The following is a 14,021-nucleotide window of genomic DNA, read 5'->3' on the forward strand; positions in this document are numbered from 1 at the left end:
CACTAGTCTATCATATCCTAAAGCAGTATTATGACTTTAATGAAGCTAAATTGCAAGAATAAACTGTTTTATGAGGGACAATACTTGTAGCCAGATGTAAATATTTAACAAAAATTTACTAGGAGTATTCTAAAAATCAAAAGTAAATGCAGCTTTTCTGTGCGGTGTTCTTTATAAATGCTTTCTTCTGAAAAATATCCAAGAGTCCAAATCCATCTTTAAACTATAATTGTCTTCTTTCTAATAATGCTATATGACTAGACTGGCACATTTAGATGTCACAGCAAGAGAAGACAGCAATACTGTGTTCTGTCCATTATAAAAAGGTGGGTGAATGCTACACCCCTGATCACAGGGATCATCAGAAACTTTGTATGTCAAGAGCTGCACGGATCTTCCCAGCATTTCTTCATCTACCTCCTAAATGAAAAAGGCGCACTGAAATTAGTAGCAAGACTCCTTTTTTACTCTAATGGCAACTGGACTGGGTTAACTATTTTGCTTACAAACTGTTTATTGGCAGACATTGTAGCTTGCATGATGACTTCATCATATAGAAGCAGAGGGAAATCTTATGGTCAACATAAAACTTGTGACCTGATCTAGACCAGGATTTGATGTAGGTCATTCCGACCTGTGTTATTGCTTGTAGTGTAACCTAGTTGTGTAATAGCTATACTTGGACAGACAGGTGGGTGAACCAGAAAGCATCCTGAACAATAAAACCTTTAACACTGTAAAATTAATATAACACAGATGCCACTGTAAAGACATCATGCTGAAGCAAAACAAATACTAGAAAAATCTTCTGTACTGTTTAATTGCTTTGTTAAAAAAAAATTCTAATTCAACTTTGCCTCACACTCCAATATTGGAAAAAAAATAATTATTTAGCTTTTATTTTTAGCTGATTAGAAAAGGGATTTGCAAAATATTGTAAGTACATGTAAACACAGTTTATGAGTGTGGGAGTGTTAACAAGCCACATTGCTTGGACAAATATATATTTCTTTTCCCTGCCATATGCTCTCTTTAGTCATCTGTTGGCGATAAGCACTTAGATGTGCTCTACTAATGTCTACTCATTATAAACAAGCACATCACAAAGACCTTGATAAAACCTTCCCTCTGTCAATACTTGAGTGAAGGAAAGCCCAGCAATTGAAAAACACATCTGGAACCTGCTCATCATCCTTTAAAGCTAAATCTCACCTCTGGAGATGGAAACACTTTCTTTGTCAAAAGACATCTTTAAATATTACATCCATTTTTTCACATACATGTGATGTCAGAGTAAGGACATGCATTACCAGAGGCTATAAAAACCAGCAAGCATGAAAAATCCGTGAATTTCACCTTTCAGATGTCTCTGTGTTCTTCAAAACTTAAATTTCCATTAGAAAGAAATTTCTAAATTATTTCTTTTTTTCTCTGTGTAAAACACTATGCCAATTTATTATGGGACTGAAACCACAGCAGTGGCAGAAGTGTTCCCTCCACCTCATTTCTCTTAATGAGATATTAAATTTGAAGCCTTAAAATTATTGCTTAAATGCAAATTTTGAGAAGACTGTCAGATATGAAAACATCCTTATTTAGTTTGTGTGCCTAGATATTTATGTAGCTGTCTTACGAACAACTCACACATACATTTATCCCTCTTTACAGAAACAGTTGTGATTCACAAGGATATCTTTGTTTTGGTCGTTCAAAGATGTTATTTTATACTTCTAAAATCAACACCTAAATCTTTAAATCACAACTAATTTGAACTGCTAAAGTTGGCTGAAGAAATATCTTACAAACTATAGCCATGTTCTTACATTTTTCTTTTGAAGAGTTGTGTGCTCCTTCACTCACAGATACAGGGACATGAATCTCAAAATCTGCCTGTGACACTAGTGAGACAAATGTTTTAACACTCCACAAGGTAAAGGGTTGCTGCATGGTTTCAGGTGATTTCTAAGCTAAGACTGAGCATTTGGAAACAGGCTTTCCTTTGGACTTTACAAAGAAAACAGAGTCCACTGTCACATCTGGAGTTCACACAGTGATACCCTGAAGGTGACAGGATGTCCTTTTCTGACACCAAAATATATCCATGCCTATCAACCTAAACTTCAGTATAGGTTTCTTTATCTACCGCAGTTCTCTTCTTTCCTCCCTGTACCCCAGCGTAGTCACTACAACATTTCTATTTGCTTATGTTTTCTCATGGTCAGAAGCCATTTTTTTTCTGGGGTCCCACAGCCCCATCCTGACTGAGACCAAAGACTGCTCGCACAGTCTTCAGGAGAGCTTTAGGAAAATATATCACTTGCCTATACTTATCATTCAGCAGTAGTTGGGATCAGAGAGGTCCAGTAAGGCCCTGTGTTTGCAGTTCCAGTAATACTTGCATATCTCATTCCCAGACTTACTGCATTTCTATAAACATTGCAGTATTCCTAACAGGAGGTCCCACGGAGCACGACATTTTGGTGTTGGAAAGGTGTAAGCTGCTACAGCTGCAGTATGTTGGATGATCCCACGTGTGCAGCAAGTTTGATGTGTCCCACATGCATCCAACTCGCTGTAAACACACAGATTGATTCTCCATCATGTGTACAGTTAGCTTAACATACAGGGGACACACTGGACTTGCAGCATGAGCCACTTAAAGTAGTTTGCATATGCCCAGCGGTCACTCTTGGAGATTCCTGCATGTCTGGAAACCTGATCAATCACCCCCCAGATAATGAAGTTGTGAAATGTAAGGTTTGTACATGTATGCTCTTGTTGTATCAATGTTATATTTACAATCGCTTTTCACCTATAAAATAACCATCATATTGTCTTTTCCCTTGTTAACATCATCCATCCCCAACTTCATAAGTATCACCTACCCTTTGTCTCAGGGTAGCGTAACAGAATAACATGTCTGTTTACAGTAATCATTCTCAACTGTAATTTGATTCAGAAGCTTGCTGCTTCAGTTTTAGCCTTGAAAAAGTACTTGTATGCATAAAAACATGTTTTTAATTTTTTTTCTGAGTGTCACAGTCCATCTAATAAAAGATATTGCTTCTACACACAAACCTTGTCCTATTATATCCAGTCTACACCAGAACAAAGGAAACTAGTAGTTAGTGCAGTTGTCAGTGAGACATCCTGAACCATGTTGAGTAAAAAAAAAAGAAGAGACTAGGCAGTAACCTGTGACTTCTGAGAAGCAGCTTTGTAAGTAAAATGCAGTCAGTCTTAATTCAGTTTTGGACTGAATGCTGCCTGAACCACTGCTAAGAGTTGTGGTCTTGAGGACCCAAAGAATACGAGTCTGATTTCAAGGAGGGTGAACATTATTCCTAACACATACATAGTTTCAAGGTCAATAGCCTCTTTTCCGTCTACAAGTACATTTCAAATCCCCTCAAATACACCTGCAAAAGACAGTCTGAAAATGGAAATGGTATTTACATTTAAACAGCATATTTGGTGTCGGGATGTATTTTATTGTTAAAGAGTCAATACTAGTTTTTGGAGACACTCTAGGCTTTCCCATCTTTCCTCTGATATCACTCTCTCCAAATAATAAGATTCAAAAGCTATTTTGCAGTGTAAAACAGTCAGAGGCAGAATTTAGGCTAATCCTAAGGGGTTTAAAAAAAGTATCCTTACGAGACCCCAAACTCATTGGGTGCTTAAAGACAAGCACCACATGAGAAACACTCTGGCTTGGCAGGCTCAGTTCATAGCTCTTGCTCAATCCCTAAAACAACCTGAGTAGAGTATTATTTATTGCATATGAGGAATATTGAGACCAGCAGCAAGCACAATAGCCACAGTCACTTTCATTCAAGTACACCACAGGGAGCAGCTGCTCTTCTGCATAAAAGTTAGTGTTTTGAGCACTCACACAAAAAGCTGCTTGGATAACTAATTCCAACTCTTCCTCAACCTCAGGACGCACAACCTCTTATCTCCATTTTGCCTCTCACTAGATAATAAACTACAGGGACAGGAAAATGGGGACAGCTTTCTAAGTCTCCAGAAGAATGATGACAAAACAAGAAGCTGACATCGCCCATATTATGTCTATTACATGAAGCTCCCTGATCTGGACTTGGCTAGGTTAGGGTTATCTAAAGAAGAAGCTACAACTTCTCTGTGGGAGTAAAGGAAGACTGCTGTATGATAAACAATTCCTAAAGCTGCCATTTAAAAGAATTGTTTTCAAGAGTGTACAATAAGTTGTTTTTCAAGAGTTATCAAACCTTAATAGTCTGGGAAAAGAACAGCAGATCAAACATTGCTCAAGAATAATTAATAAATATGTAATATACATTATACAATATATACAATAAACACATAATAAACATTGTTATCAACATTTTTAGATCCTTCAGATTAACATCATTAGACCCTCAATTATGGCTGATTTTTCATTCTGTTACATAACAGCATCTCTGTTTTATATTTGGGATAATAGATTAGCAGTTATTGTTTAGTATGGCATAGCACTGTGTATGGACACACATAAATCTTTATCACATGGTGGCTCTCACATCAGAATTCTGAGGTCCTTGCATTGGCATTTGTTGCGGTAGTAAAAGTTGCATGAACAAGACCCTCTATTTAAAAGCATGTTTGTATTGTTAAATATGTTATCATGCCTTCCTTTCCTGTGTTGTGATTTTTTATTAATTGCAATGAATTAGCAACTTGGTTTTCTCTAAATAAAAGATGTTGTAGAGCTGAATACTCTTGAAATCAGCCTCATAATATAAGCTCAAGAAATACTGTGTTGAGTCATTACACATTATGATTTTTCATTTATTGTGCTTTATACAACCTCAAAGGTTTCCATTTTCATAATTGGCCCCTGCAATAAGAGGTCCAATCTTTCTACTATTAAATAGTTTCCTTTAAATAGATGCAGTGTTAGTAATTCAATGTGCCAAGTTTTATTTTAATATCTTTGAACCCTTTTCATTTTTAAGATGTCTTATTAACAACTCAATCTATCAACATGGCACTATTTTTTCATAATCCAAAACTTGCAAGCATTTGAAGAAGATCAACATTAAAAAAATGGAAAAAGAAGAAACTAAATGAAATCACCACACTGCAACCTGAAAAAGTAGCCATAAAAATTGGTTTTATAACAGAATACTTTTTGAAGTAATTGGCACAAAAACTGTTCTAGTGCAGATTGCTGCAAGAGCGCTCTTGGCAAGAACATCATAAGCTCTAGCAAAACTTTAATATGCTCAAACAGTCAAATACAAACTGACACCAGGAACCCATGTGTGGCAACTAACGGGAAAAAATGAAGTATCTCAATTTAATACAAACCTACATACAAAGGGATCAATTTTTACAATTCGTGGTTTAGCATACCATACAGCTGTCCTCAGAGTGAATATAGAGTAGTTATACATAAGAAATTAGAATTATCAATTCTGGGGAATTTCTCAAGAGTCCTTTTGATATGTAATACAGCAAATATAATGACTAAGAAACCAGACATCAATGCATTAAATGAGATCAGGTTGAGATCTATTTAGAAAAGACAGGTTTAAGCTGGAAAAAGAATCTCTTTGATATGACCTCCAGAGCAGACCATTTGCAGAAGGATTCAAGATGAGCAGATTTACCCTTGCATATCTGCTTGCTTCACAGCTGCTTTAAAATATAAACTCTAAAATATCTAATATTGAGTTATTGCAGAATTAAGTCTATGTAGTAAAAAAGATTAAGAACCTGAGATTTTCTTATACTTCTAGCATGTTATAATGGACTTGTATGTTGAATTTGGAAGAATAAATGAAACATAGTTAATTTAAAATCTAGCTAATATAACTAATTTATTTCTAAATGATCTATTATAGAATCTGGCTACTGTTGGTTTAAGCTAGCAATCCGGAATGCCTCAGAATTTTTGGTAGTTTGCATCCCTGATTTATGGCCAATGCTTATTTAACCCTGAAACTCAAAAGATAGCTCCACTGTAACAGATTTTGCACTGCAAATCCCTTGGTGTTCAAATGTGTTGCTTTTTTTTCTTCCTCACTGAATGTTTGAAGTCCCCTTTAAAAATAATGCCTTGAGGATATTTTTTCCTTAATACCGTTTAAAGAAAGTTGAAAGCATTTAGCTATTGAAGTGTGCAGGGTTCTAATAAAGGAATTGTCATCCTTGCCCATAAGCAAACTCTCTCGAAGCTCACTATTCCAGAATTCTGGTGCTCCTGCCAGTAGTAAAAATTAAACCTGAAAAAGGATTTTTGTTGCATCAGTTCCAATGCAGTTTATCAGAGTATTGGGAGGTAGTGGAAACTGGCTACATCATTCCACAACAGAAAGGGTGGAAAGGTTTTTTAAGAGAAGTTTGCCTGAACCTGCATGTCAGGGCAACAATGTCTTGTTGCACTAAAGACAACCAATAATAAGTATTCTTCAGATGCAATGTCTTTATTTCTATCTTTGGAGGGAGAAATAAAGAGTTTTTTTCTTTTTCTTTTTTTTCCCCCCTACTGATTTATTTGATGTAGTTCTTAGCAGTCCAACAATTACCTGAGGTGATTCTCTGCACAGTGAGCAAGGACTAGATAAAAACAAAATATCTGATATTAATGCATTTTTCCCACACACAGAGAAAAAAAATGTAGAAAATGCTTGTTGTCTGTAAAGACTGAAATGGACTCCCCAACTTGGTCTTGATTAAGACAGTAATGTTTATGTTTTACTCAGGCTCTCCACCTGGGGTTGCAACCCCAGAATTTGTTCTGAAGTTAGTCAAGAAAAGTCATATTCACTCTTCCTTCTTTTGTGGCTAAATGGGTGGGAAGATCTGAGTTTTTCTCGTAATAAAGCAGGGACACACTGTGAAAAACTATTTGAATTTCATTAGTACCAAGGTTCCTCTGCTTATGCTAATAGCCTCTGGTACAGGCTTTTCCACAGAGAAGCAACCATTTTGTTAACGTTAATGCTTGCATTGTTTCCCCTAGCATGGCCCAATTTCTGCTGGCTGTATACAAACACACAAGTTGTACTAAAAGATCTTGGACAACAGAATGGGTGAGCTTTCCTGCAGAACACCACAACTGTGACAAAAGCAAAGGTGGAGATGGGCAAAAAAGATTAATTTCCTATAATTATTAATATGATTTCACCTTCCTCCCATCAATGATCAATGACATATGAATCTAAACTACAAATTTTCAGTCTAGAAGGGGAAAACATACAGCACAGTATATGACCTGACTTTATGAAAAATACAACTGTGAATTTCAAAAAAGCTGCTGCAGGTGGCTAGTAACACCTCAACATCCAGATGGTGAAAAGGGATGATCATAGGATGGAAGGCAAGAGTCTTCTGGCCTGTCTGCCGACATCTAGTCTCAGTAGTTCCCTGAATGTGCTCAGCGTTATATTTCAACAGTTTTAAATAGGCCTCACATAGTCCTGATAAAGAAATTAGCTGGCATTCAAACTGCAAGCCCCAAGCCCTAACGCGGCTTTACAGATTCTGGTTGTAGGAGAAGGCTAGGGCACACCATGACAGCCCTTCCAGAGAAGCAACTGCATGTCCATAAGAGCAGCCGTAGCAGGTCAAACCAAAGGCCCGTCTAGGTCAGCATCCTCAATGTGTCACTCAGGCCGACTAAGGCAGAGCATCAGACAGGCATGCATCTAATGACACTTCCCTTCTGTATTCTCCCAACACTTCCTGAGGTCGGGCATGTTGTTAAGTAAGCTTTTGGCTTTCATAGTGCCCTGTGGGAATGAGTTTCACTGTTGAACTCTGGAATCAGCAAGTACCTCCTTTTGCTTGTTCTGAATTTGCCATTTACCACTTTACTTTTGTTCCCCACCCTACATATTAAGAGAGTGCAGAAAACTATACCCCATTCACCTTCTCTATATGCTGATGTTTTCTATCATGTGCCTCCATAGTCATGTTTCTTCCAAGCTGAATCTCCTAGGTGTATTTTAGCTGTTCCACACTGTTGATCAACGTTGTCACTTTTTTGCTGTTCTACTATCTTCAGTTTGAGATGAGGTGGGATAACGAGTGCACAAGCATTCAAGATAAAGGAAAAGCATTGATTTATACAGTGGTATAACGACATTTTCTGTTTCTTTTTTCATTTATTTGCTAATAATTTCTTAGCACTGTTTGTTTTCTGATCACTACTGAGCACATAGCTGTTCCTTTCATAAAGTGCCCATTACAAGTCCAAGGTATCTTCTCCGAGCAGTAACAACAGGTTCAGAGCTCTTCACTGTATATATACAGCCAGGATTGGTTTTTCCCAGGTGTATTACTTTACATTTACCTGAACTGAATTTTATCTCCTATTTTATTGCCCTTTCACACAGAATCACAAAGTTCTTGTGTTACTGTTCACATTAGACTTACATTTTTACAATCCAATAAGCACTGTAACTTTCCTGTTCACCTTGGTTTCCATTTAATTTATGAGTATGTTGAGAACCAAAGACCCCACGAACAGCAATCTCTGTGAAAAAGCAGCAGTGACCATTTAAATTGAGAAAACTGACCATTCCTGGCTTTTGTTTTTTAAAGCACTTACCCATAAGAGGATCCTCCTGCTCCACTGGCAGCTTAATTCTTTCAGACTTTTGGTCAGGAGCAGTACTGGTTCCCATGCTGGAAATGCAGCTACTCCATATCAAACAGAAATCCCCTGTAGACATGTTTGCTAGTTCCCTGAGAAAGCTTTGCAATTGTTTTTGACTTTTCCTTGACATACTGTATTTATTCAGATGTCTACCAAGTCTATTTTTATTTTACTTTCACTAGAAATGTTCTAGATTATGAGCTCCCTTGCGCTAAGACACAAGGAAGGTGTTGCCTATAGTTTACACTAAGCACTGTAAATTAATGTATATGAAAGGAACATGTCTACTAGGAGACATCCTTCCTGAAACAAATCTCTGCATGACTTTCTGCAAAAAAATGAGCATGAGTATACAGACTTATTTTGCACAATTCTGTGAAATGCGATGAAATAATACTGATAAATTGAGCCATACAAACTGTGTGTTCAGTGGGAGTGATAGCAATAGGTCATAAAAGTTTCAGTCTCAGGCTCGAGCTCCTTTCCACAGACATGTGACCTGGAAGCTCTGATGATGCCATCCTAAGGCTCTCCTGAAACTTTTGAATAATGTGAAAATATAAATGTATACTTTCAATCAAATCAGATTTGCCTAGAAATATTCAGTGATGAGATCTGTTTCACGTCAAAGCACCCCAATTTTGCAAAGTATTTGTGACCTAAAATCAAGTTAATTTTGTGGAGAAGAGGGTTTTTCAAGAAACTGTACTGTCATTACTAGCTGAAGTCCATCCAAACAAGGCATGTGATTTCTCTTTGAAGAAAAAACTTTTATTCCACTTGGAGATGGATGGTCTTTGCAAAGCTCTGACCTTCTCCTTGACAGCTACAAATGGACTACTATTTATGATTTGTTTCTATAATCCACTTAATGTAGCAAGGTAGATTATGGATAGCAATTTATTTGTAAAAATCATAATAAAACAGCATTGTTTTAAATGCCAGATGTGGACAAATGGGGAGCACGAACTGATAAGACAAGATTCGTGTTCTTGAATCCACACTAAATTATGGCAACCTCTTGCTTTATCTGCACTTGGAATCAATTCAGTAATTTTTAATTCACTGATTTTCTCTTGTTTGCTTAACATTTATTAATTGATTGTTATACTCATGCAATTAATTCAAAAGTTGGCAAGTTTAACATGCAGAGATTAATTCTCTTTTACTAATCCACCACCTAGAATAATTTTTTTTGGAAAAACAGGTTACCATGAAATTACCTCCACATCAATCATATTTATAAATGAGATACAGTAGGGGTGTTGCATGCCATCTGTCTGTCCACGCTGAACCTTTCCCTACATTTGACTAAGTTTTTCTATGTAATTTAAGAAAACAACAAGAAAAAATTAGGACAGCTCTGTCTTTCACTCTCTGCAGTCCTAATCAAAAGTCAGTTTGAACACCTAGGATTTATCCTCTGCAAGGCTGGGAATCTCTCCTTGTATGATGCATCTCAGGTCCTATTGAAATAAATGGAAAGCTTGCCCCATCATCCGGTGGTCATAGGATTCGTGCTTCCACAACAACCTCCATGTTGCGTAGCTGTCAAGTGTTTCTCATCTGGAATGAGAGCCATTCATTTGCCCTTCACGTTACACTCATTTATGATGGCTGAAATGTTTATTCAGAAGGGAAGTAGAGATAACGAGCAAGGTTTCTTTGCTCTTGGTAACCAGGGGCTATTCAAAAGCTTCAGGCTTGCTCACTGTGTTCCTCATTGCAACACAAAGCAGCAGAGAGTGAGAGAAAAAACAGCGTTCCCAACTCTCATTATTTTATTATGACTTTCACCATATTTGGTGTTTAACTGAAAGCCTCAGTCTCTGTGTCTTTTTTCCTCTGTGTGTTACTCAGGTTACTGCTGTAAACTGGACAAATTGACAAAATAGACTTTTTTATAGAGGCAGGCAAGGAATATGCCTTAGACAATGAGCTTTTCTGTTGACCTATGTAAGGCTAGAATGGACCCAAGCATTTTGATCTCAAAATGAGTATTTAATATCTCTCACAGACGGTACAGAGGTTCAGATAAATCTGCAGAGTTAGGTACAAGAAGATACACAGAATGAATTCAGCACTCAATGCAGACTCTAAGATACAGGAGTGTGCAAGCTGTGATGCATGGAAGTGCTGTAGGGTTCGTAGGAACCCAACCCAGACATTTATTTATTTTTGCACAGAGAATAAAACATAGCCTTGTTTCTCTCTCCTGTAATGTTGGGAAAACTATATGAAAGAAAACTTCAGTCTTTTCAGCATTTAAGTTAAAATCTGAAGTTAGGTCTTCATGTAACAACTAAGGGTATAATATATATGTACATTCATATATGCTTTAATCACATGACCAGCCCACTGATTTAGTGGGACTAGATCCATGGTCTATTTGCAAAATAAGTGTCTAAGTGATCTTGGCATCCACTGGTAAGATTGTAAGAAATGTATACAATATTTTTTAAGAAATCAAGATCAGTAGGTTCCTATAGAATGTAACAGAAATCTACAAAAGTAATGTGAAAAGCCTTACAACAGTATCTTTTTGATGGGTTTTAAGACCATCCTATGGAAATCTTTAGCAAGCACATAAATTCTCTGTTAAAACCTATGGGATCATTAAAGATATCTGGAGAAATGATATCACATCATTCTTGTTAACCTGGTAGAACTTTTCAGTAAAGAAAGGGAAATACTAGGAACATAAGTATATGTTGGAGACTTTTGTATATTGTGGCATGGTGAGTCATCAACCACCCACTGCACATCGTTCTACACCCCTATGAAATCCAGTGATGCCTGGTATTGCTTAGACCATGTAAAACAGCTCAGGATTTGGCTCATTATACCGTTTAAGTCACTTCTGTTATAATTTTTCCTGTTTTGTCATCCACTTATGCTAAGCACCTTCCTCAAATCTCAGGTGAAATCCACAGGACACTCCATAGAAACATGTGCTTTGAATAATTGACTGTCTGGTTACCTGCTAAATTTAAAGCACGCCAAGGCCATGGCACTGTACATTTTGCTGGATATATTTTCTGGCTTTGTGGGGTATTGGCTGCATGATCTGATAAAAACTGAGGCTAAATGAACTCTACAATTTGTATTCCTACAGCCACAAGTTTATTGGTTTGCTGTTTTTTTTTTTTTCCTTGGCTCTGTCTGTAAGGTTCATTACTTACAGTTACTGCAGAATCAATTTGAAATGGCCAAAATCAGTGATAGAATTTATAGCACAATAAACATCCTGCCATACAAGTGCTGTTACACATGAAAGGGCCTCGGAATATTCTTTTCAGCAGCCCTTCTACATAGCAGAGTGTTCTGTTTTTATCAATTTAACGAATCATCACAGGCGTATTCTGAGAGGTGTAATCCTGACAGCTACACAGCAGATTTTCTCCGAGGCAGATATTTTTACAGGAAAACAATATTATTGATAAAATCTTAGCATATCAGAACACAGAAAAGAAACCAAACACATCTTTTTCATTCTCCACATCAGGCATTTGCAGTTCCATTTCACAACCCACACCCCTCCCCAAAGCAGAAAGAGTTTATGAAGAAAGCATTCTCACACTCCTTGAGACATGTATTAATTAGTTATCAGTTTAGCAACCCTGCAACCTAGAGTAAGAGCACATGGTGGGCACTATGGTGTGTGGAAAATGTGGTGGGCACTTGGAGTTAAAACAGAAAGTATAGCATCAGTAGTTGCCTGTTTATAAAGTTCAAAAAGATTTACATTTCTACTTAGTCTATTTTTCTTTCCAAGTGTCTCTATTATAGACATCTCATATTTTACACCATTTTGAAGCACAGAAACTTTTAACTTTAGCATGATGCATTGTGAAAAAAATACAGAAAAGACAGATGGCAGGCCGTCCTCCCCAAAACTCAATTTCATAATATGCATGTGACTGCTAATAGGCAGGCACTAAAAAACAATTTTCCTTGACAGAGAAGATCTGATAAATTGTCAACATAAACTTCGTCTTTGGTTGCTCCAGTGATCTAAAGCTCTTCTGTGAGTTTTGTACCATCAAAGTCTGCATCTTACAACCATATCAAGATTTATGAATGCATATGACTATAAAGTGACTGGAAACAACCCATAACGCATGTTTGTGTATCATGAATCAGCTCCTTGCTTCCTCAGGAAAAACCGTGTCCAGTGTCCAATTCCTAACCCTGGGCACGTGACTGTGGGAGAGCCAGACTGGGTTCAGTGATGCTCTGTCAGATAATTAAAACAGGGCTCTGCATTTAGGTGTCTCTTAAACACAGTGCTATGTCTAGTGGTGGACTGACCTAACCAACATAGTCTTTGTAACAATACAACAATGTGAAGGATCACAAGAACTTAAAGAACAGTTAGGAAAAAAATGTACATTTCTGAGCCCTTGACAGCAAGGAGAAACAAATTAAAAGGCTAATAAGGTAATGATTTCCAAGAAGAGAAATGTTTATCTAATATTGCAGAGAAAAAAATATGCCTGGACCTTCCAAAATATGTCAAAAGAGAAAGGGCTCATTGAATTCACATGAAATAAAATTAAGCATTCAGTTCATGCATGCACAAATTCTTGGGGAAAATGCCAAGTATTTCTAAATAGAATGGGACCCGTTTACATTGGAAGTGCAGAATTCATTTCAGTTTTAAACATTTCACTGTAACTGGTAACTACCAATTTTGGTTTTTAAAAGGCTTATAACTTAAATATTTGCATGCCTGTAAGAATTGAGATCTTATTTTTGAGAATAACTGCGAAGCAGTAACTCCACAGCAGATGAGCTGTGACTGCTCTGTTATAAACGTATTTGCCTGGAACACAATAACGTGATGATCCCACCACATATTTAATTGCAAAAGTTTCTTAAGTTTTGTTGTGAAAAGACCATGAAACATTTTGATCAGGCTCTTCTTGTTATACCGAGGAGACACTACATGCAAGTATGTGACCAATTCTGTAAAGTGAAGCCATGGGAAGAATCCGTATTTTTGAACTTTCTTTTAATTAGAGCAATACTGTAAATTTTAAAGGCACCAAACTTGCATCCTTTTGCTCTAATTGTTTGCAGTCTGTATTACTCCTTATATGTCCCCCAAATTAAAAATAATAATAAAAAAAAAGAACAGCAGTAGACCAAGAATAGATCTCAAATTTAGGCAATGTTGCCAAACGTAGGCAGTTTTGGCAGTGTACTCTTTTCCAAGTATATTTGGATAGAGTCACTAAAGTGCTATATTGTTTGGTTTAGGATGGAAAAATACACAAAGACTAGAATTATAATGGAGTATGTCTGTACAAAGGAAAGGGGAATGGGAGCTTCTAATGTGCTATCACAAACAAAAGTGGAAAACACATTGTTTACAACTGATGAAACAGAC

The 14,021-nt window shown here is 36.9% G+C and overlaps 1 protein-coding gene across 6 annotated transcripts in view; it reads right to left on the bottom strand.

Annotated features, from left to right (window-relative positions):
• Positions 1 to 14,021, bottom strand: part of NPAS3 (neuronal PAS domain protein 3) — a gene marked incomplete at its 3' end in the record, with an annotated part of 626,985 nt that overhangs the window by 33,546 nt on the left and 579,418 nt on the right. The window lies entirely within an intron of this gene.

This window comes from Phaethon aethereus, assembly GCF_964289735.1.
Source record: "Phaethon aethereus genome assembly, chromosome: 5".
Taxonomy (NCBI): domain Eukaryota; kingdom Metazoa; phylum Chordata; class Aves; order Phaethontiformes; family Phaethontidae; genus Phaethon; species Phaethon aethereus.